Here is a 21,510-nt window from a genome sequence, read left to right on the forward strand (position 1 = left end):
ATGGAGGTGAACTGATCATTCAAGTGAATGAAAAATCCTATATGTTTAAGGCTCAAGGATATCCCTCTATCACCATGGAGAAGAAGCATGAAGAGCTTCTCTCAAATCAGAGTCAAACAGAGCCCCCACAGTCAAACTCTAAGTTTGGTGTTGGGAGGCCACAACCAAACTCTAAGTTTGGTGTTGAACCCCCACATTCAAACTCTAAGTTTGGTGTTGGGAGGTTCCAACATTGCTCTGAGTATCTGAGAGGCTCCATGAGAGCCCTCTGTCAAGCTACTGACATTAAAGAAGCGCTTGTTGGGAGGCAACCCAATGATATATTTAATCTATTTTCCTTTGCTATTTTATGTTTTTTGTAGGTTGATGATCGTAAGAAGTCACAAAATCAATTGAAAAAGCAAAAACAGAATGAAAAACAGGAAGAAAAATAGCACACCCTGGAGGAAGAACTCACTGGCGTTTAAACGCCAATGAGGGTAGCAGTTGGGCGTTTAACGCCCAGTCTGGCACCATTCTGGGCTTTTAACGCCAGAAAGGGGCACCAGACTAGCGTTAAACGCCAGGAAAGGGCAAGAACCTGGCGTTAAACGCCAGAAATGGGCACCAGCCCGGCGTTTAACGCTAGATTTGGCACAAAACGTGATTTTGATTGCCATTTGGTGCAGGGATGACTTTTCCTTGACACCTAAGGATCTGTGGACCCCACAGGATCCCCACCAACCCCACCACCACTCTCTCTCTTCTTCACCCATTCACCAATCACCTCAATACCTCTTCCCCATAAACCCTTCTTCACTCCTTCATTTTCACACAAACTAAACACCACTTCTCCCCCTCTTGTGACCAATACTTTTTGTTTTCTGAATGTATGCTTAAACAGTGCATATGTCTTTTGAATTTGTTGTTCATGAATGTTAAAATTGTTGGCTCTTGAAAGAATGATGAAAAAGGAGACATGTTACTGAGGATCTGAAAAATCATAAAAATGATTCTTGAAGCAAGAAAAAGCAGTGAATACAAAAAAAAGGGAGGAGAAAAACGAAAAAAAAATGAAAAAAAAGGGAGAAAAAGAAAAAGAAAGAAAAAGAAAGAAATAAAGTTGTGATCCAAGGCAAAAAGAGTGTGCTTAAGAACCCTGGACACCTCTAATTGGGGACTCTAGCAAAGCTGAGTCACAATCTGAAAAGGTTCACCCAATTATGTGTCTGTGGCATGTATGTATCCGGTGGTAATACTGGAAGACAGAGTGCTTTGGGCCACAGCCAAGACTCATAAAGTAGCTGTGTTCAAGAATCATCATACTTAACTAGGAAAATCAATAACACTATCTGGATTCTGAGTTCCTAAAGAAGCCAATCATTCTAAACCTCAGAGGATAAAGTGAGATGCCAAAACTGTTTGGAGGCAAAAAGCTACTAGTCCCGCTCATCTAATTTGGAGCTAAGTTTCATTGATAATTTGGAGTCTATAGTATATTCTCTTCTTTTTATCTTATTTGATTTTCAGTTGCTTGGGGACAAGCAACAATTTAAGTTTGGTGTTGTGATGAGCGGATAATTTGTACCCTTTTTGGCATTGTTTTTAGTATGTTTTTGGTAGTTTTAGTTGAGTTCTTAGTATATTTTTATTAGTTTTTAGCTAAAATTCACTTTTCTGGATTTTACTATGAGTTTGTGTGTTTTTCTGTGATTTCAGGTATTTTCTGGCTGAAATTGAGGGATCTGAGCAAAAATCTGGTTCAGAGACTGAAAAGGACTGCAGATGCTGTTGGATTCTGACCTCCCTGCACTCGAAGTGGATTTTCTGGAGCTACAGAAGCCCAATTGGCGCGCTCTCAACGGCGTTGGAAAGTAGACATCCTGGGCTTTCCAGCAATATATGATAGTCCATACTTTTCCCAAGATTTGATGGCCCAAACCGGCGTTCAAAGTCACCTACAGAAATTCCAGCGTTAAACGCCGGAACTGGCACCTAAATGGGAGTTAAACGCCCAAACTGGCATAAAAGCTGGCGTTTAACTCCAAGAAGAGTCTCTACATGAAAATGCTTCATTGCTCAGTCCAAGCACACACCAAGTGGGCCCGGAAGTAGATTTTTATGTCATTTACTCATCACTGTACACCCTAGGCTACTAGTTTTCTATATATAGGACCTTTTACTATTGTATTTTCATCTTGGTTCTTCTGGCTCCCCCTCTGGGGCCGAAACCAATGATCACTTTTGTTCTTATGTATTTTCAACGGTGGAGTTTCTACACACCATAGATTAAGGTGTGGAGCTCTGCTGTACCTCGAGCATTAATGCAATTACTATTGTTCTTCTATTCAATTCCGCTTGTTCTTTGTCCAAGATATCACTTGTTCTTCAACTTGATGAATGTGATGATCCGTGACACTCATCATCATTCTCACTCATGAACAAGGTGACTGACAACCACTCTTGTTCTACAAGCATATGAGGCTTAGTGAATATCTCTTGAATTTCTGATAACACGATGCATGGTTGATCGCCTGACAACCGAGTGCTCGCCTGACAAACGAGCCAGCCATTCCGTGAGATCAGAGTCTTCGTGGTATAGGCGAGAACTGATGGCGGCATTCAAGAGAATCCGGAAGGTCTAACCTTGTCTGTGGTATTCTGAGTAGGATTCAATGAATGAATGACTGTGACGTGCTTCAAACTCCTAGCAGGCGGGGCGTTAGTGACAGACGCAAAAGGATCGATGGATTTTATTCCGGCCTGACCGAGAACCGACAGCTGATTAGCCATATGCTGTGACAGAGCATGGGAACATTTTCACTGAGAGGATGGGAGGTAGCCACTGACAACGGTGAAACCCTACATGAGCTTGCCATGGAAAGGAGTAAGAAGGATTGGATGAAGACAGTAGGAAAGCAGAGAGACGGAAGGGAAGGCATCTTCATTCGCTTATCTGAAGCTCTTACCAATGATATACATAAGTATCTCTATCTTTATCTTTATGCTTTATTCGTTTATCACTATACCCATTTGAGTCTGCCTGACTGAGATTTACAAGGTGACCATAGCTTGCTTCATAGCAACAATCTCCGTGGGATCGACCCTTACTCGCGTAAGGTTTATTACTTGGACGACCCAGTGCACTTGCTGGTTAGTTGTGCGAAGTTGTGTTTATGCCATGGTATTGAGCACCAAGTCTTTGGAGCCATTACTAGGGATTATTTCGTGTATTAAAAAAGTATTGATCACAATTTCGTGCACCACCCTTTGGGCTCACTCTTCTCTCTTCCGCACTTTTTACAACTTTTCTCTGCTAGGGTTTATTTTCACTCTGAGGAACTAAACCTCCATGGTTAAGGTTAGGAGCTCTATTTATTTTGATAGATTAATATTATTTGTTCTTTTACTCTTTGATTAATACATTGATTTATATTCAAAGATTGATTTCGTTCTTCATCTTAAGGATTATAGCATATTGGAAGATAACTTTTCTCTATTTGAATTCCTTTTGAATCTTGGAAAAGTTATATCACTGAAATTATAGCTTGAAATCAATTTCTCATAATTCTCTAATTATCTGGATTTAATACGATACATGACATATAATCGTCTTATTTTTAAGTTCTTAGGGTTTTGTGTGGTTTATAAACTAGGATTTGAACTTAAACCCTCTAATTAGATTAAGTGATCAAGGAATTGGCAGTTGATTGAGTTAGAAGAGGATTAAATTACCAAGGAATTGGAGTCTAATCATATAAATTTTGCTATGAATTGAATCTTTGCATGATTAAGGTAGAAGACAAGAATTGTAAATCCAGAAATTTAAATATCTCTGACACCTTAACTATATTTATCATATTTCTTTCTTAACCAATTTTAGTTTACTCTTATTTAATTCTCCGTTTTTATGTTATTCGCTATTGAAAACCCTTGATTTTGATTGTCTAACTAAGTAAATCACTCAACCATTGTTGCTTAATCCGTTAATCCTCGTGGGATCGACCCTCACTCACCTGAGGTATTACTTAGTACGACCCGGTGCACTTGCTGGTTCAGTTGTGGAAATTCGAAAAATCTGCACCATCTCCAAGGTCACATAAAGCTCTTTGAATGGTGATTTTTCCAATGGTGCAAGGAATAAAAAAGCTTTCCAAATCCTGTATTTTCTTAGGAAGATCCTGCTGAATAATGGCACTGCATTTCTTAGTAAGCACCATTGTCTCACTCTCTTTCCAATTCCTCTCATTAGTCAACAACTCCTTCATGAACTTGGCATAAAGAAAAATTTTCTCAAGGGCCTCTGCAAAAGGAATGTTGATCTGAAACTTCTTGAATACCTCTAAAAATCTGGAAAATTGCTTGTCTTTGGAGGCCTTCTGAAGTCTTTGAGGATATGGCATTTTAGGCTTGTACTCAGGTGCTTTAGGCAATGCCGGATGTGTCTCAAGATTAATCGGAAAGGGGTTGTCCGGGTGTCTAGAGGGGGCGTGCTCCTCCTTAGTCTTGTCCTCCTCCAGAGCTTCTTTTTCAATTGGCTCCTCACAAACCTTTGCTTCTGAACTTGTTATCTTACCACCTCTCATATCAATAGCCTTACATTCTTCCCTTGGATTAGGCACTGTGTCACTAGGAAGAGTATTAGGAGGCCTCTCAGGTGCTTGCTTACTCAACTGACCCACTTGAATCTCCAAGTTTCTGAGTGAAGCTATGGTCTCCTACATAAAACTATTGAGTATTCTTGGAGAGTTCTACAACTATAGATTCTAAGTCAGATGATTTTTGAGGCTGAGAAGGTGCTTGTTGTGGTTGAGAGGGTCGAAACTGACGGTTGCTGAAGTTGTTCTGATTGAAATTGCCCTGAAAATTATTGCTAAAATTCTGTTGCCTCTGTGCTTTATTTTCCCAACCAAAATTAGGATTAGTCCTCCACCCTGAATTATAAGTCTTAGAGAAAGGATCATTGTTGGGGGGTTTAGAGAAATTGTCCATATAATTGACTTGTTCGGGAGAAAATTGGCTATAATTATAACTCTTACCTTGAGAGAAGCCACCACTCATGTCATAGGATGTATCTTGAGTATTGACGGCTGAGACGTGCATTCCACTCAAGTGTTGAGTAATAATATTAATCTGTTGAGACATGGCCTTATTCTGAAAAAGAATAGCATCCAAAGCATCAATTCCATAACTCCTTTTCTCACAGAGGTCTTCTCAGAAGAATATAGATATTGGTTGTTAGTAACCATCTCAATCAAGTCAAGAGCTTTCTCAGGAGTCTTTTTCATGTGAAGAGACCCGCCTATAGAATTATCTAGAGACATTTTGGCGGCCTCAGTAACTCCATCAAAGAAAATCTATAACTGAATCCAGTCTAGAAACATGTCTGAAGGACATTTTCTGAGCATCATCTTGTACCTCTCCCAAGCTTCATAAAGAGACTTACCCTTTCTCTGCTTGAAAGTCTGAACATCAGTCCTCAGCTTAGTCAGCTTTTGAGGTGAAAAGAACTTAGTTAAGAATCTATTAACTAATTTATCCTAAGTATCCAAGCTCTCCTTGGACTGTGTATCAAGCCATTGCTTGGCTTTGTTCCATACAGCAAATGGAAAGAGAAGTAACCTACAAACATCTAGATGAACTCCATTGGTCTTCACAGTGTCACAGATTTATAGGAAAATAGAGATAAACAGGTTTGGGTCTTCCTGCAAAAGTCTATAAAACTGACAATTCTATTACACCAAAGAGATGAGCCGAGACTTCAACTCCAAATTATTAGCAGCTATAGTAGGTACAACAATGCTATTACCATAGAAGTTGAGGTTAGGAGCAGTGTATGAGCTTGGTGACCTTCTTCGTAGCTCAAGAGCATTAGAAGCATTGAGAACATGAGGATTAACAACATTGTTGTTGTTGTTTGGATCCATAGTAGCTCTGTCAGCTTCCTTCTCAAAATTATCCTTGAGATTTTCAGCGGCTTTTAAGCTCTATCCTGCTATAAATGCCTTCTCAAGGTTCTCTCAGTCTCAGGATCAAAGCCAAGAAGAGGTTTTTAATTCTTGTTTCTACTCATAAATAAACAAATAGAAAACAAGAAAAAGTGAGAATATCTACGTCAGAGTGAAGAGAATTTCTAGTGAGGTACCCTACGTAAAAGAAATAAAACAGAATAAAATAAATACTTAAAGTTGAAAATTTTGAAAATAAATTAAATAATATAGACTATGAATTTCGAAATTAACAAGGAAAATGACTAAAAAATTTCGAAACTACTAAGGGAAACAAGCAAGAAAGTTAACATAATTAAGGAAACACCAAACTTAATTTTAGAAATTAAGAGAAAACTTTTAAACAAATTAAAACTAAATTTTCGAAAACTTAAAGAGAAGAAGTAATTAAAATTAAAACAAAGAACGTCTAATCTAAGTAATCAAACAACGGATAGTTGTCAATCACAGTCAATCTCCAGCAACGGCGCTAAAAGCTTAGTGCGAAATTAGAATACCACAACTGAACTGACAAGTGCACCGGGTCGTACCAAGTAATACCTCAGGTGAGTGAGGGTCGATCCCGTGAGGATTGATGGACCAAGCAACAATTGTTGAATGATTCACTTAGTCAGACAAGCAGACAAGTGTGTTTTGGGGTTCAAAGTGCATTAAACAGTAAATAAGCATTTTAGAAAGCAAGCAGTAAATTGGATGTGAAAGTTTTGTGAGAGAACAGTTAAAGTTTCAGAGATATTTATTTTTTCGGATTAATATTTCTTACCAACTATTTTAATCATGCAAGATCTAATTCATGGCAAACCCTAATTGACTAAATCCTAATTCCTTAGTAATTTAGTCTCCTCTAACCTAATCAACCGCCAATTCCTTGGTCACTCAATATAGATTAAAGGGTTAAATCCAATTCTAGTTTATTAGACACAAATCCTAATTACCCAAATATAAGATTATATGTCACATATCCTGTTAAGTCCAGGTAATTAGTGATTCAGGAGGAATTACTTTCAAACTAGTATTCAAGTGAGTTAACTTTTCCAAGAATCAACAAGAATTTATGTAGAACAAGAGTTATTTTCTAATACACTCAAATTCATAAGATGAAGAACGAAAGTAATCCTTGAATTTAAATCAATACAATAATTAAAATAGAGTGACAATAGTATTAATCTATAGAATAAACAGAGCTCCTAACCTTAACAACGGAGGTTTAGTTGTTCATGACTAAAAAAAAACTAGGGTTCAAAAGTTTGTAGAATGTAGAATGAGGTAAAAGAGAAGAGAGCCCAAAGGGCTAAATCTTTTCCCTTTTATATCTAACCTAAATTGATTTAAAAATAAAATAGAATAATAAATTCAAATCCTAAAAGATTGTGTTTTGAAATAATAATAACCAAAAGAAAATAAAATAAAACTAATTACTAATAAAAAAATCTAAACCGACGGAGCCTTCTTTAAAAATCATATTCGCGCTACTGGCGCTAAACGCTAAACTCGGCATTTAGCGCTACTGAGGTAGAGAGGTTTCTGGTCTTGTTGTCTTCTTGGCGCTAAATGCCAGGTTCGGCATTGAGCGCCGATAGCGTGAGATTCTGGGCGCGCTTTACGAGGTCTTCCGTGCTAAATGACAAGTCGGCCTGTAACATCCCAATTAGCCTAAGCTTTACCTCGCATCGTAAAGGGAAGATTAATCAAGGATTACGACAGTTCTAAGCTCATACATATGATATATAGAAGGAATAATAGTATCTAGAAGCCTGATGAATGATAAGGTTCAAAAACAGGATTTTAAAAGTGCAAAACGAACTAACGAGCATCTAACTTAAGCACAAGGAACATATGTGATATAAACAAAATAATAGTATAATAGTGTAATATCGTGGAAAACTAGCCACGGCTTGTGGAGTTTAAGCCGGCTAGCCAAATATATAGATAAGAGAAATCTAAAGTTTAAAATGGCTTATACAAGTTTTGTTCTCTCTCAAATACAAGCCTCTAGGCCAAAATAAAAATACAAAATTGGGATATATATATATATATATATATATATATATATATATATATATATATATATATATATAACAAATAAATCAAAAGGACTCAACAGGTATCCGGATCCTCCACTTCTGTCACCAACCAAAAAACGCTCTGAGGTGGGTTGCAACCTGCATCTGAGAAACACAATAGAAATATGGTATGAGAACCAGAGGTTCTCAGTATGGTAACAATACCCATTGATGTAGGATATAAGACCCCGGGATGCCAAAGGCAATCCTAGACTTCATATCCATCACAAGATTCAATCTTAAGGCATACTAAAACAAGTAAGCATAATGTGCCAACTTTGACTTAAATAAACCAGGTGATCTATCTTAGGGGATTTCTACTCTAACCAACACCACTGTCCCACAGCCTTCACCAACTGATCCTCCATGCGATCCCATCGCCACCGCCTTCTGAACCTCCTCAATCCCAGTAGAAAACACATGTAATATACAATGCAAGTAAAGCACAAGCAGAAGCATATAAGGCAAATAATTCAGATAGCAAGTAAGCATGTTATTCAATTAGGCAAGCCATTACAAGTAAACAAAGCATACAAACAGTTAGAAAATGCATATGATGAATGCGTGCTCTACTGGCTATGATATCACATTGTTAGATCAACTGCCAACCCGATACATCTCCATGGAGCCGTCGCCCTTCGAATTTCTCTTATGGGAACCCCCGAGATATAGTATTCGGATCACTGTCCATGTAACGGCGCCTGCACGCCCTATAGATCCGAAGGGATGTGATAAACCCATTTGTAAGGTTTATCTTATGCTTCATTTAAGGGATTTTATGACCTTTTACCCACATTTATTCAATGAAATAGCATGGTTTCATGATTGTCTCCCAATTTTTGCTTAAGTGTGAAAACATGCTTTCTAAGTCCTTAATTAGATAAATTTAATTCACCTTTGATTCCACTAGATTCCTTGATGTGTTTCTAAAGTGATTTCAGGTTGAAAAGGCTAGGAATGAATCAAAGGAGTGAGAGGAAAGCATACAAAGGGGAGAAGATCATGAAAAGCCAAAGAATTGAACTCGCCCATGGACGCGCGCGAGCACCAGGCGCTTACCCGCACCTTGCGAATTACGCACGTGTACGCATCGGTGCTGGTATATGATTTTTTAATGAAAACGTGGCCAGCAAATTCAGAAGGGTTGTGGGGCCCAAAATCAACCAACTTTGGCGCCAAAAATGCTATTTAAAGCCAAGGATTGAAAAGTAAAGGGGGATTCCATCATTCACACTCATTAGGATTAGTTTATAGTTAGTTTTAGAGAGAGAAACTCTCACTTCTCTCTAGGATTAGGATTAGGATTAGGTTTAGTTCTTAGATCTAGGTTTTAATTCAAGATATCTTCTACTTCTTCTTCTCAATTCCTTGTTGTTGCAATCATCAATCTTCTATTCTTTTGTTGTAATTTCCTTTATGTTGTTCTCATACTTTGTTGTAGATCTACTCTTGTCTCTTCTACTTTCTTCCAATTTAATTTGAGGTAATTCATAATAATTGTGTTCCTTTTGATTGTTGTTGTTGATTTCTTACATTCAATTGTTGTTAGATCCTACTCTTGTTATCAATTTACTATGCTTTTCCTTTGTTCCTTCCAAGTGTTTGATAAAATGCTTGGTTGGATTTTAGTATAGATTTTGTTCCTCTTGGCCTAGGTAGAGTAATTAGTGACTCTTGAGTTATCTAATTCTTTTGTTGATTGATAATTAGAAGTTGCTAATTGATTTGAATGCCTCTAAAGCTAGTCTTTCCTTTAGGAGTTGATTAGGACTTGAGGAATCAAATTGATTCATCCACTTGACTTTCCTCCATGGTTAGAGGTTAACTAAGTGGTAGCAATGAACAATTTGTGGTCACAATTGAGGAGGATAACTAGGATAGGACTTCTAGTTCTCATATCTTGCCAAGAGCTTTGTTAGTTGTTAGTTTATTTTCTTTGCCATTTATATTTCTTGTCTAAAATCTCAAAAACCCCAAAATATCTCATAACCAATAACAAGGCACTTTATTGTAATTCCTAGGGAGAACGACCCGAGGTTTGAATACTTCGGTTTATAATTTCAGGGGTTTGTACTTGTGACAAACAATCTTTTGTATGAAAGGATTATTGTTGGTTTCGAAACCATACTTGCAACGAGAATCTATTTGTGAAATTCTAGACCACACAAAAAATCCACTCATCAGGATGCGAGCGGGATCTATTGCCACCGACCCCACATCTAAGCACAAGCGAGACGAACCACCGCCCTTACGCCGCCGCCGCTACCTCGACCAGGCAGGATCCAACCTCAGCCACTGCCCGGGCACATAGCGTCTCATAATCTCAGAAAATCATTATTCAGTGGTTTTCAAAAAGCATTTTTCAGTATATAGAGATCCATCACCTCAATCCGAGTCCCCGACTCTTCTCCACCACTGTCCATTCATAACTCAGTTTTCAATTATCAAAAGTTCATCATTTCTTCATCTCACAAATTAATCATCGTTCACCTAACGTCAAACCCTTCTCAGCACACCAGAGACCTAGGCCTCTGTTTTCTAATTTATCGTAAAATAAAGTACTTGAACCCTTAAGTTATACCCCATGTTCTAATAATCAAAAGTAGGCCCAAAAGTCTTAAAATAGTGTTAAAGAAATTTACAACCGTATTGAGAAGGTAAAATAGTTGAAAAACAAGTAAAATTTTGAGAAATAAGACGTGTGCGGCCGCACAAGGGTCTGTGCGTGCGCACACTCCTGAGAGTTTTAAAATGCGTGCGTACGCACAGGTGTAAATTTTTACAAGAATCTCTTCACTCGCACAACCTGTGCCAGCGCCCCCAACAGACATGCCTTCCCAACGTGTGCGTCCACACAGGCCTGTGCGGCCGCACAAGTTGAAGTTTTCCTTAGATATGCGCGCTCACAAGCTGTGCTAGCGCTGCAAACAGAACGCACTTCCCTGCCTGTGCATGCACATAGGTGTGTGCGTCCGCACAGATTAAAATTTTTGTAGGGTGTGCGCTCACACAAGGGTGTGCGTCCGCACATATCAGAAAACATGAAATTCTGCAACTTTACAGAATTTTATATTTTTAACACCAACTTTGAATGATCATAACTCCCTCTATAAATTTCCAAATTTCACAAACTTTATATCGATTAAAAGGATTTTCAAATATCTTTAATTTTAGACAAGTTTCATCAATTTTTGAAAACTGAGGCAAAAGTTATGATCGAATAAAGTTCACCAAAAACCCAATTTTACCAAAAGTTTCCAAATGACCAATTTCCCCAACTATCATATCTCAAAGTAACCAAAACAATACCAAACCATTCCAAACTCCCTTTTTCATCAAAACTTACCCCTTTTATTTAATATTACACTAATCATACCACAATTTCCTTCACATTTCATTATTTCCAACCTCAATTATCACATATACAATATATCCACCACACATCTTATCTCACTACCAATTCTCATAATCTACTCAACCATGCTTCCTATTCATAATTAACAATACTCATCCATCCAAATCCATTATATTTCGGATTTATCATTTAATCACAACAACACTTCAATTCATTATATCTCACCAACACAAACAATCATCAACTTACAATTTCCAAACTTTTCCTATGGGTCACTAGCCTAAGTGTCCATGAATATTATATACTACATAGAGGAAACTGAAACCATACCTTGGCCGATCCCCAATATGCACCAAAACCACAATTGAGTACAAACTAAGCTTTCTAACACAATCCAAGCCACCAAATCAACTCCAACAAGCATCAACTCAACTCCAAAGGCTTCCAAACTCACAATAATCAAGCTATGTACACACAAATTACAACTAATCAACCTAGGGCTTCATATATACACAAAAACCACAAGAGATCAAGTAGGCTCACCTTACCCAAGGATGATTGGGACAAAACCCTATAATAATCAAGTGCTAGAGTATACCTAGATAATCAAAATCACAAGATCCATTCATTCACCATAGCCAAAAATTGAAACTGTAATGGAAGGAAGAACTGGGCAAGAAAATGGAAATCCCTTACCACTTTGTTTAAATGAAATCGAAGAGCTTGACGAGAGCTTCGCATAGCAACTGACGGCACGCGAATCGGAGCTCCGAAAAGTGAGATATGGCTCCAAGAAAAAGATGATGAATAGTAACTAAAACCCTGACCTCTCCGCTCTTCACTCTCACGTTGCTGTTGCTATTGGATGTTATAAGTGGCTGAGTTTGCCACTTAATGGACTTATATAAGGTGGGGCTTGGGCCCAACTTGGGCTCGGTCCAACCTGTTATCGTTTTTAGCCCGTTTGGCCTAACTTTGGGCCAAAACTTTAAAATTAACGCCCGGTTTTCGACTTCTAATATTTTTCTAAGATTTTTGACTGTTTTCACTTTTTCTCGTGCGGTACCGGGCAAACTTGAACTAGTTCAACAGGTTCAACTGCCAGTTCGTGGTTTTTCATGGTTTTTCACAGAAAATATATTTCCTAACTCAGAAAAACCTAATGAGTCCAAAAATCATATTTAAATCCCCAAATTCTCATCCTAACTTTTAGGAACTTAATTTGGGCATTTAAATAATTTCGTCCGCGAAAACTCAGGTTCTTACATCATCCCCTCCTTAAAAAGATTTTTGCCCTCGAAAATCTGAATCATGCGATGTACTCCACGAAGCATCCTACTTTCGACGTTGCCAACCTAACAAGTTGCGAAAGCATCTTGTTCAACATCATCCTATCGTGTCGGTGTTCTCTGTCTCCAACTCCTCCATAGATCAGTTCACTCGGATAGGCAAAAAATGAGTGGATTTGGTTAAGCGATCCACGATCACCCAAGCCGCATCAAATCCCAACCTAGTCCTTGACAAACCGGTCACGAACTCCATCGCGATTCCTTCCCACTTCCATTGAGGAATCTCAAGAGGCTGCATCATTCCTGCCTGCTTTTGATGCTCTATCTTCGCCTTCTGACACGTCAAACATTTGGATACTACTGTAGCTACATCACCTTTCATCTCAGACCACCAGAACATCTTCTTTAAGTCATACTGCATCTTCGCACTTCCGAGATGTATAGGAAGTCCACTGTAGTGAGCCGTCAACAACAAGTCTTGCCTCAATCTCCCAACATCCGGTATGCAAATTCTCCCCTTGTATCTCTGCAATTCTTCACCATCCTTAGTGAAATTCTCACGCCCCTTATCACCAACTGGTTGGAACAATTTTCAAAGCTTCCGTTCATCTTGCTACGCCCTCTGAATCTCCGTCTTAAGAGGGCTTGGAATCTGCAACTAGTTCAAACAAGTTCTTCCGGTAACCTCACCAATGTCCAGCTTAAGATCCACAACTTATCCACTAGCTCCTCTTCCTTGATTCTCATCCAATCATTTGTTAAAGACCTCTGACTCAAAGCGTCTGCGAACACCTTCGCCTTTCCAGGGCGATATCTCATTTTTAAAATTGTAGTCCTTTAAGCAACTCCATCCATATTCTCTAACGCATACTAAGCTCTTCCGGGTCAAGGATGTACTTGAGATTCTTATGATCAGAAAAGACGCTAAACCTCTTTCCATACAAGTAGTGCTTCCAAATCTTCAGTGCAAATACAATCGCCGATAATTCCAAGTCATGAGTTGGGTAGTTGACCTCATTCGGTCTCAGCTGACGCGATGCGTAAGCCACCACGTTCCGGTGTTGTATCAACACGCAACCCAAACCCTTCAAAGAAGCCTTACAATATATTTTGAACGGTTCATGCGGTTCTGGTAAGATTAAAACAGGTGCTGAAGTTAACCTCTGCTTCAAAGTTTGGAAACTCTCTTCACACTCCGATGTCCATACGAATGGCACTTATTTCCTTGTCAATTTTGTCATCGGTAATACAATCCGGGAAAATCCTTCGATAAACCTCTTATAATATCCGGCTCAACCCAAGAAGCTTCTGACTTCCGTCACCGTTGTCGGTCTTTCCCATTCTATCACCGTTTCCACCTTAGAAGGATCTACAGTTATTCCTCCTTTGCTCACCAAGTGACCTAAGAACTTCACTTCCTCCTTCCAAAATTCACACGTCGACAACTTAGCATACAACCTCCGCTGTGTCACTCTGATTATCGTCATTAAGAATCCAAAAATTTTTCTTAAATTAAATACCTATTTGTAGCATCTTTCAAAACCTTTAAAACAAGTTCAATCTAAATGAGTCCTTTGTTAAAACCTTATCAAAAGAGTCAAAAACCGTTTATTTGTAAATCAAACATTTTAAAGCATGATTTTCCTAAATTCATTGAAACCTTTAAATCAAAACCTTTCCATTTAAATCCCTTTTTGTTAAATTAAAATTTAGAAGCCAAAATCACAAGTGAACAAAATCTTAGGACTCACTTTTCCTTTTTAAATTGTATCGTTTGATCAAAAGTGCCAATCTTAGTTTCAAAACCAAATCATTCAAAACAGTTTATTCTAAACCAGATCACTGTTGAGTTTTCTGAAAGGAGTCAAAATAGTTTACTCGAAAGTTGCCTACTTCAAATCATGGTTTTCTTAAATTAAAACTTTTCAAATTGAATCCCTTTCGATTAGAGAAATTGGAAACCATTTTCATGATTGAACAAAATCAGAGAACTCGCTGTTCGTTTAAGCCATGTCTCTTAAATCAAGAGTTTCGACTAATTCTCAAAACCAAATCATTTAAACCAAAGTTTCAAACCGGATTAAAAACCATTCTAAGCCTTAAAACTGCAAAAATCATAGCTAAAAAATGCAAAGGCATTAGTCGATACTTCCGTTGCCACTAGCGCTGAACCGCACCCATCACCTATACAGGGAACCGCCAAGACTTCTAAGCATACTTGGTGACCATTCCGGCACGTCCGCTCTAATCGTTCGTCATCACCAGTTCGACGCTCTCGGCTACCGCCAAAAGAATCTTCCTTCCCCATAGTTTACTCCCACACAACTCTAAGCCCTTGTAGCCTTAACGACGACTTTGCAAAAGATAAAACCAAGCTACACTCATATCTAAGCAATATATGATATTCAAATCATACACTTACCTCTCATCGGAGGATCCGACCCCATCGCATCACGTGCATCAAAAGCAAACACACGGCCTGACTGTTGATTCTGGCCCTCATCTCGTTTCCTCCCATGGCGACAATACTTAGATATATGCCTAGGTTTTCCACAATTATAGCAATGACCATTTCCTTTCGCCTGATGAAACTAAGCTTTGTTGCCCCTTCCGAAGTTCCCTTGACTTTGCAGTTGCTGGGGAGTATGTCCATCTTTCTTGAAGTTCTGTCCCCTTGGTCCGAGGTGATCATCGAGTTCCCAACTAGAATTCCCTCCATGGGTGTTCCTTGACGAGGCTACCGTCCTTGCATATTCCTCAACAAACGTTGCCGTGTCCACCAATTCAGAAAATCTCCTCATCATCAGTGGAGCTACAACACACTTGATGTCTTCTCTCAACCCCACTTCGTATCCGATGCATTTTCATTCCTCGTAAGACTCAGGAGTACCTTGACTTATCCTCGAGAACTTACAGAGTTCCTCAAAATTGCCGGTGTATTCTACTATAGTCGTGAACCTTTGCTTCAGCTGCAAGAGCTCCAATTCTCTGGCCTCCCTTAGTGACTCATGAAAGTACTTTTTGTAGAAAGCCTCCCCGAATAACGCCCAGGTAATGTTCATGTTCTGTTGGTGTAGCAATCGGCGCTCTCCTTGCCACCATTGCTGAGCTCCTCCCACTAGTTGATAAGTCACATATTTCACAAACTTGTCATACGGTACATGATGAGTTAGCAATGCACGCTCCACAGTTTGGAACCAGTTGACCGTTCAGTATGGTTTGTCAAACCATTGAAAACCAGCGGACCAGCTTTCCAAAAAGCAACTAGAGTCCTCAGGACACCACTCAAGCTATCCTCAGCACCTTCTCCATTTTCGTTTCCGCTTCTGGCCGGTTGGATTAACCTCCGCACAGATTGTAAAGTCACAGCAGCATTCACTTCCAATGTGCTTGCCAGGTTCGCCATCACCGCCATGAACTCGACATGGTTATCAGTCGGTTGCTCATTTCTACTCTCTCGTGAACATGCTCGATCTTGTCCGCGAGTGGCTATTGGGTTTTCTATCTACACCAAATAATCGATATCGAGGTGATTAGTCTCAATATCAAAATCCTAATGTTTCAATTACCCCAAACGGGCACTCACAAACAAGCATGCTACGAAATATCACGTAGATAACCTAATAGCATTAAAAAAAAGACACACAGAATATGCAATGAAGCACAATCGGTCCATCCCTTAGGCTCACGAGGACGAACCGCTCTGATACCACTAAATGTAACACCCCAATTAGCCTAAGTTTTACCTCGCGTTGTAAAGCGAAGATTAATCAAGGATTATGACAGTTCTAAGCTCATACATATGATATATAGAAGGAATAATAGTATCTAGAAGCCTGATGAATGATAAGGTTCAAAAACAGAATTTTAAAAGCGCAAAACGAACTAACGAGTGTCTAACTTAAGCACAAGGAACAGATGTGATATAAACAAAATAATAGTATAATAGTGTAATATCGTGGGAAACTAGCCACGGCTCGCGGAGTTTAAGCCGGCTAGCTAAATATATAGATAAGAGAAATCTAAAATTTAAAGTGGCTTATACAAGTTTTGTTCTCTCTCAAATACAAGCTTCTAGGCCAAAATAAAAATACAAAAGTGAGAGATATATATATAAATAAACAAAATAAATCAAAAGGACTCAATAGGTATCCGGATCCTCCGCTTCTGTCACCAACCAAACAACTCACCGAGGTGGGTTGCAACCTGCATCTGAGAAACACAACAGAAATATGGTATGAGAACCGGAGGTTCTCAGTATGATAACAGTGCCCAGTGATGTAGGATATAAGACCCCGGGATGCCAAAGGCAATCCTAGACTTCATATCCATCACAATATTCAATCTTAAGGCATACTAAAACAAGTAAGCATAATGTACCAACTTTGACTTAAATAAACCAGGTGATCTATCTTAGGGGATTTCTACTCTAACTAACAATGCTGTCCCACAGCCTTCACCAACCGATCCTCCATGCGATCCATCGCCACCGCCTTCCAAACCTCCTAAATCCCAGTAAAAAATACAGGTAATATACAATGCGAGTAAAGCACAAGTAGAAGCATATAAGGCAAATAATTCAGATAGCAAGTAAGCATGTTATTCAATTAGACAAGCCATTACAAGTAAACAAAGCATACAAACAGATAGAAAATACATATGATGAATGCGTGCCCTACTGGCTGTGATATCACATTGTCGGTTCAACTGCCAACCCGACACATCTCCATGGAGACGTAGCCCTTCGGATTTCTCTTATGGGAACCCCCGAGATATAGTGCCCGGATCACTGTCCAGGTAACGGCGCCTGCATGCCCTATAGATCTGAAGGGATGCGAGCGGGATCTATTGCCACCGACCTCATATCTAAGCGTAAGCGGGACGAACCACCGCCCTTACGCCGCCACCGCTACCTCGAACAGGCGGGATCCAACCTCAGCCCCTGCCCAGGCGCATAGCGTCTCATAATCTCAGAAAATCATTATTCAGTGGTTTTTAAAAAGCATTTTTCAGTATACAGAGATCCATCACCTCAATCTGAGTCCTCGACTCATCTCCACTACTGTCCATTCATAACTCAGTTTCCAATTATCAAAAGTTCATCATTTCTTCATCTCACATATTAATCATCCTTCACCTAATGTCAAACCCTTCTCAGCACACCAGAAACATAGGCCTCCGTTTTCTAATTTATCGTAAAATTAAGTACTTGAACCCTTAAGTTATACCCCATGTTCTAATACTCAAAACTAGGCCCAAAAGTCTTAAAATAGTGTTAAAGAAACTTACAACTGTGTTGGGAAGATAAAATAGTTGAAAAACAAGTAAAATTTTGAGAAACAGGACGTGTGCGGCCGCACAAGGGTCTGTGCGTGCGCACACTCCTGAGAGTTTTAAAATGCATGCGTATGCACTACGCACAGGTGTAAATTTTTACAAGAATATGTTCACTCACAGAACCTGTGCCAGCGCCCCCAACAAACATGCCTTCCTAACGTGTGCATCCGCACAGCCCTGTGCGGCCGTACAAGTTAAAGTTTTTCCTTAGATATGCGCGCGCACAAGCTGTGCTAGCGCTGCAAATAGAACGCACTTCTCTGCTTGTGTGTGCGCACAGATTAAAATTTTCGCAGGGTATGCGTCCGCACATATCAGAAACCATGAATTCTGCAACTTTGCAGAATTTCAGATTTTTAACACCAACTTTGAATGATCATAACTTCCTCTATAAAATTCCAAATTTCACAAACTTTATATCGATTAAAAGGGTTTTCAAAGATCTTTAATTTTAGAGAAGTTTCATCAATTTTTGAAAACTGAGGCAAAAGTTATGATCGAACAAAGTTCACTAAAAACCCAATTTTACCAAAAGTTTCCAAATGACAAATTTTCCCAACTATCATATCTCAAACTAACCAAAACAATACCAAACCATTCCAAACTCCCTTTTTCATCAAAACTTACCCCTTTTATTCAATATCACACCAATCATAATACAATTTCCTTCACATTTCATTATTTCTAACCTCAATTATCACATATACAATATATCCACCACTCATCATTATCTCACTACCAATTCTCATAATCTACTCAACCATGCTTCCTATTCATAATTAACAATACTCATCCATCCAAATCCATTATATTTCAGATTTATCATTAAATCACAACAACACATCAATTCATTATATCTCACCAACACAAACAATCATCTACAACTTACAATTTCCAAACTTATCCTATGGGTCACTAGCCTAAGTATCCATGATTATTATATACTACATAGAAGAAACCGAAACCATACCTTGGCCGATCCCCAATATGCACCAAAACCCTAATTGAGTGCAAACTAAGCTTTCTAACACAATCCAAGCCACCAAATCAACTCCAACAAGCATCAACTCAACTCCAAAGGCTTTCAAACTCACAATAATCAAGCTATGTACACACAAATTACAACTAATCAACCTTAGGCTTCATATATACACAAAACCACAAGAGATCAAGTAGGCTCACCTTACCCAAGGATGATTGGGACAAAACTCAATAATAATCAAGTGCTAGAGTATACCTAGATAATCAAAATCACAAGATCCATTCATTCAACATAGCCAAAAATCGAAATTGTAATGGAAGGAAGAACTGGGCAAAAAAAAATGGAAATCCCTTACCACTTTGTTTGAATGAAATTGAAGAGCTCGACAAGAGCTTCGCATAGCAACTGACGGCACGCGAATCAGAACTCCAGAGAGTGAGATATGGCTCCAAGAAGAAGATGATGAAAAGTAAATAAAACCCTTACCTTTCCTCTCTTCACTCTCACGTTGCTGCTGCTATTGGGTGTTATAAGTGGCTGAGTTTGCCACTTAATGGACTTATATAAGGTGGCGCTTGGGCCCAACTTGGGCCCGGTTCAACCCGTTGGCATTTTTAGCCCGTTTGACCCAACTTTGGACCAAACTTTTAAAATTAACGCACGGTTTTCGACTTTTAATATTTTTCTAAGGTTTTTGACTGTTTCCACCTTTTCTCGTGCGGTACCGGGCAGACTTGAACCGGTTCAACTGTCGGTTCGTGATTTTTCACGGTTTTTCATAGAAGATACATTTCCTGACTCAGAAAAATCTACTGAGTCTAAAAATTATATTTAAATCCCCAAATTCTCATCCTAACTTTCCAGAACTTACTTTGGGCATTTAAATAATTTCATTCGCGAAAACTCGGGTTCTTACTGTGGCGTTTAGCGGCAGCTCAACAGAGAGCTTGCACGCGGTATGAGGCGATTGGTGCGAAACGCCAGGTAGCGGCGTTTAGCGCCAACGTGGCAGCATCAAATTTCTTCTTTTTTCTTCTGCATGAATTCTGTTAAACTTGTCCAGATTTTTTCTAAAATAATTAAAACTACAATGCGCCTCAAAGTAGCATCCAAATAGGTTTCAAGCACTAATATCTTAATAAAACTCAATAAATTCACATCTAAAATAATAAGAAAATATAGAAAAGATGCTCACGCATTATTTGTCTTCCGTGTAAACTGATGGAGGAGGATATTTTCCATTGCCTTAGGATCTCCGTTAAAGCTTAAGATGTGTGGAATCACCTGGACATTGGCTGAACTAGAGATGATATCTCCATGAACTTCCATAACTGGATCCGGCGTAATACTGATGCTTATGAATATCTCTTCATGGTTGCGCTTTGGTGGATTTGCGGGATCATAATAATGATATGTTCAACGGGGATATAATTTGGAACACTTTTAAGGTTGTATATTTCATGAAGTAAGCAGTCAAGGGTTTTGGAGAAGCTTTTGATTTTGACATAAGTATAAATCATAACACTATTTCTTTCTCTTGGATTCCTTCTCTTGTTTTTGTCGTCAAATTAAATTGTGATGGTAGTATTTTGGTCTATAAAAAAAAAAAGGCTAGGTTTGGTTGTATTCTTCGAGACAATTTGGGTAACTGGATTAACAGGTGCTATTCCTATGGGTACCATTGTTCAGTGTGAGTTGTTTGGTATTTTTTGTGGCCTTCATTTGGCTTGGGACTGTGGGTTTAGAGAAGTAATCTGTGAGATGGATTGTTTTGAGGCGTTCCAGGTAGTTGATCAGAATTTGGGGTGTGATAACTTGACATCATTGAGAAGATCATAAACCTTCATAATAGGAATTGAAAAGTGAGTCTGGCGTTAATTCATCATATTACTAATGCTGTTGCTGATTTTATAGCAAAGCATGCTGCACGACATGCTCTTCCGCATACGGAGTGATTGATGCCTAGGTCAGATTTAGGCAAGATTGTTGCAGATAAGCAAGCCTCTTTCTCTTAGTCTTTTTGTTTGCTGTTTAGGTTTGTTTAGTCACCAAAGAATATTGTCATTTTTTGCCAGGTACTCGATCAACAATAATTTGCACCTATATTTACTAGGATTTTATATACAAAAAACATATAATTTACACCTATATTTATTAAAATTTGTACACATAAATTAATATAGTTTGCATTTACATTTTTCAGAATTTGCACACATAAATCAATATAGTTTATTTAATAAAGACAATTTAGTGTTTATAATGATCAAATAATGGCTAAAAATATTAAAAATTCCTGACTCTCAAGAGTTTTTCTTTCTTTAATTTCGTCTATCTTACTATGATTTTTGTTTTAAACAAATTCAGAATAAAACATTCTTCTCTAGTATTTTTTAAAATAAATAATTTACTAATGTATGTATTTTTAAAGTTATTTATATTTTGTATATCATTATTTATGTCGCTACATTAAAAAACTATAGCATATCTTATTTGCAAA

The sequence above is a fragment of the Arachis stenosperma genome, chromosome 7 (genome assembly GCF_014773155.1).
Source record: "Arachis stenosperma cultivar V10309 chromosome 7, arast.V10309.gnm1.PFL2, whole genome shotgun sequence".
Taxonomy (NCBI): Eukaryota; Viridiplantae; Streptophyta; class Magnoliopsida; order Fabales; family Fabaceae; genus Arachis; species Arachis stenosperma.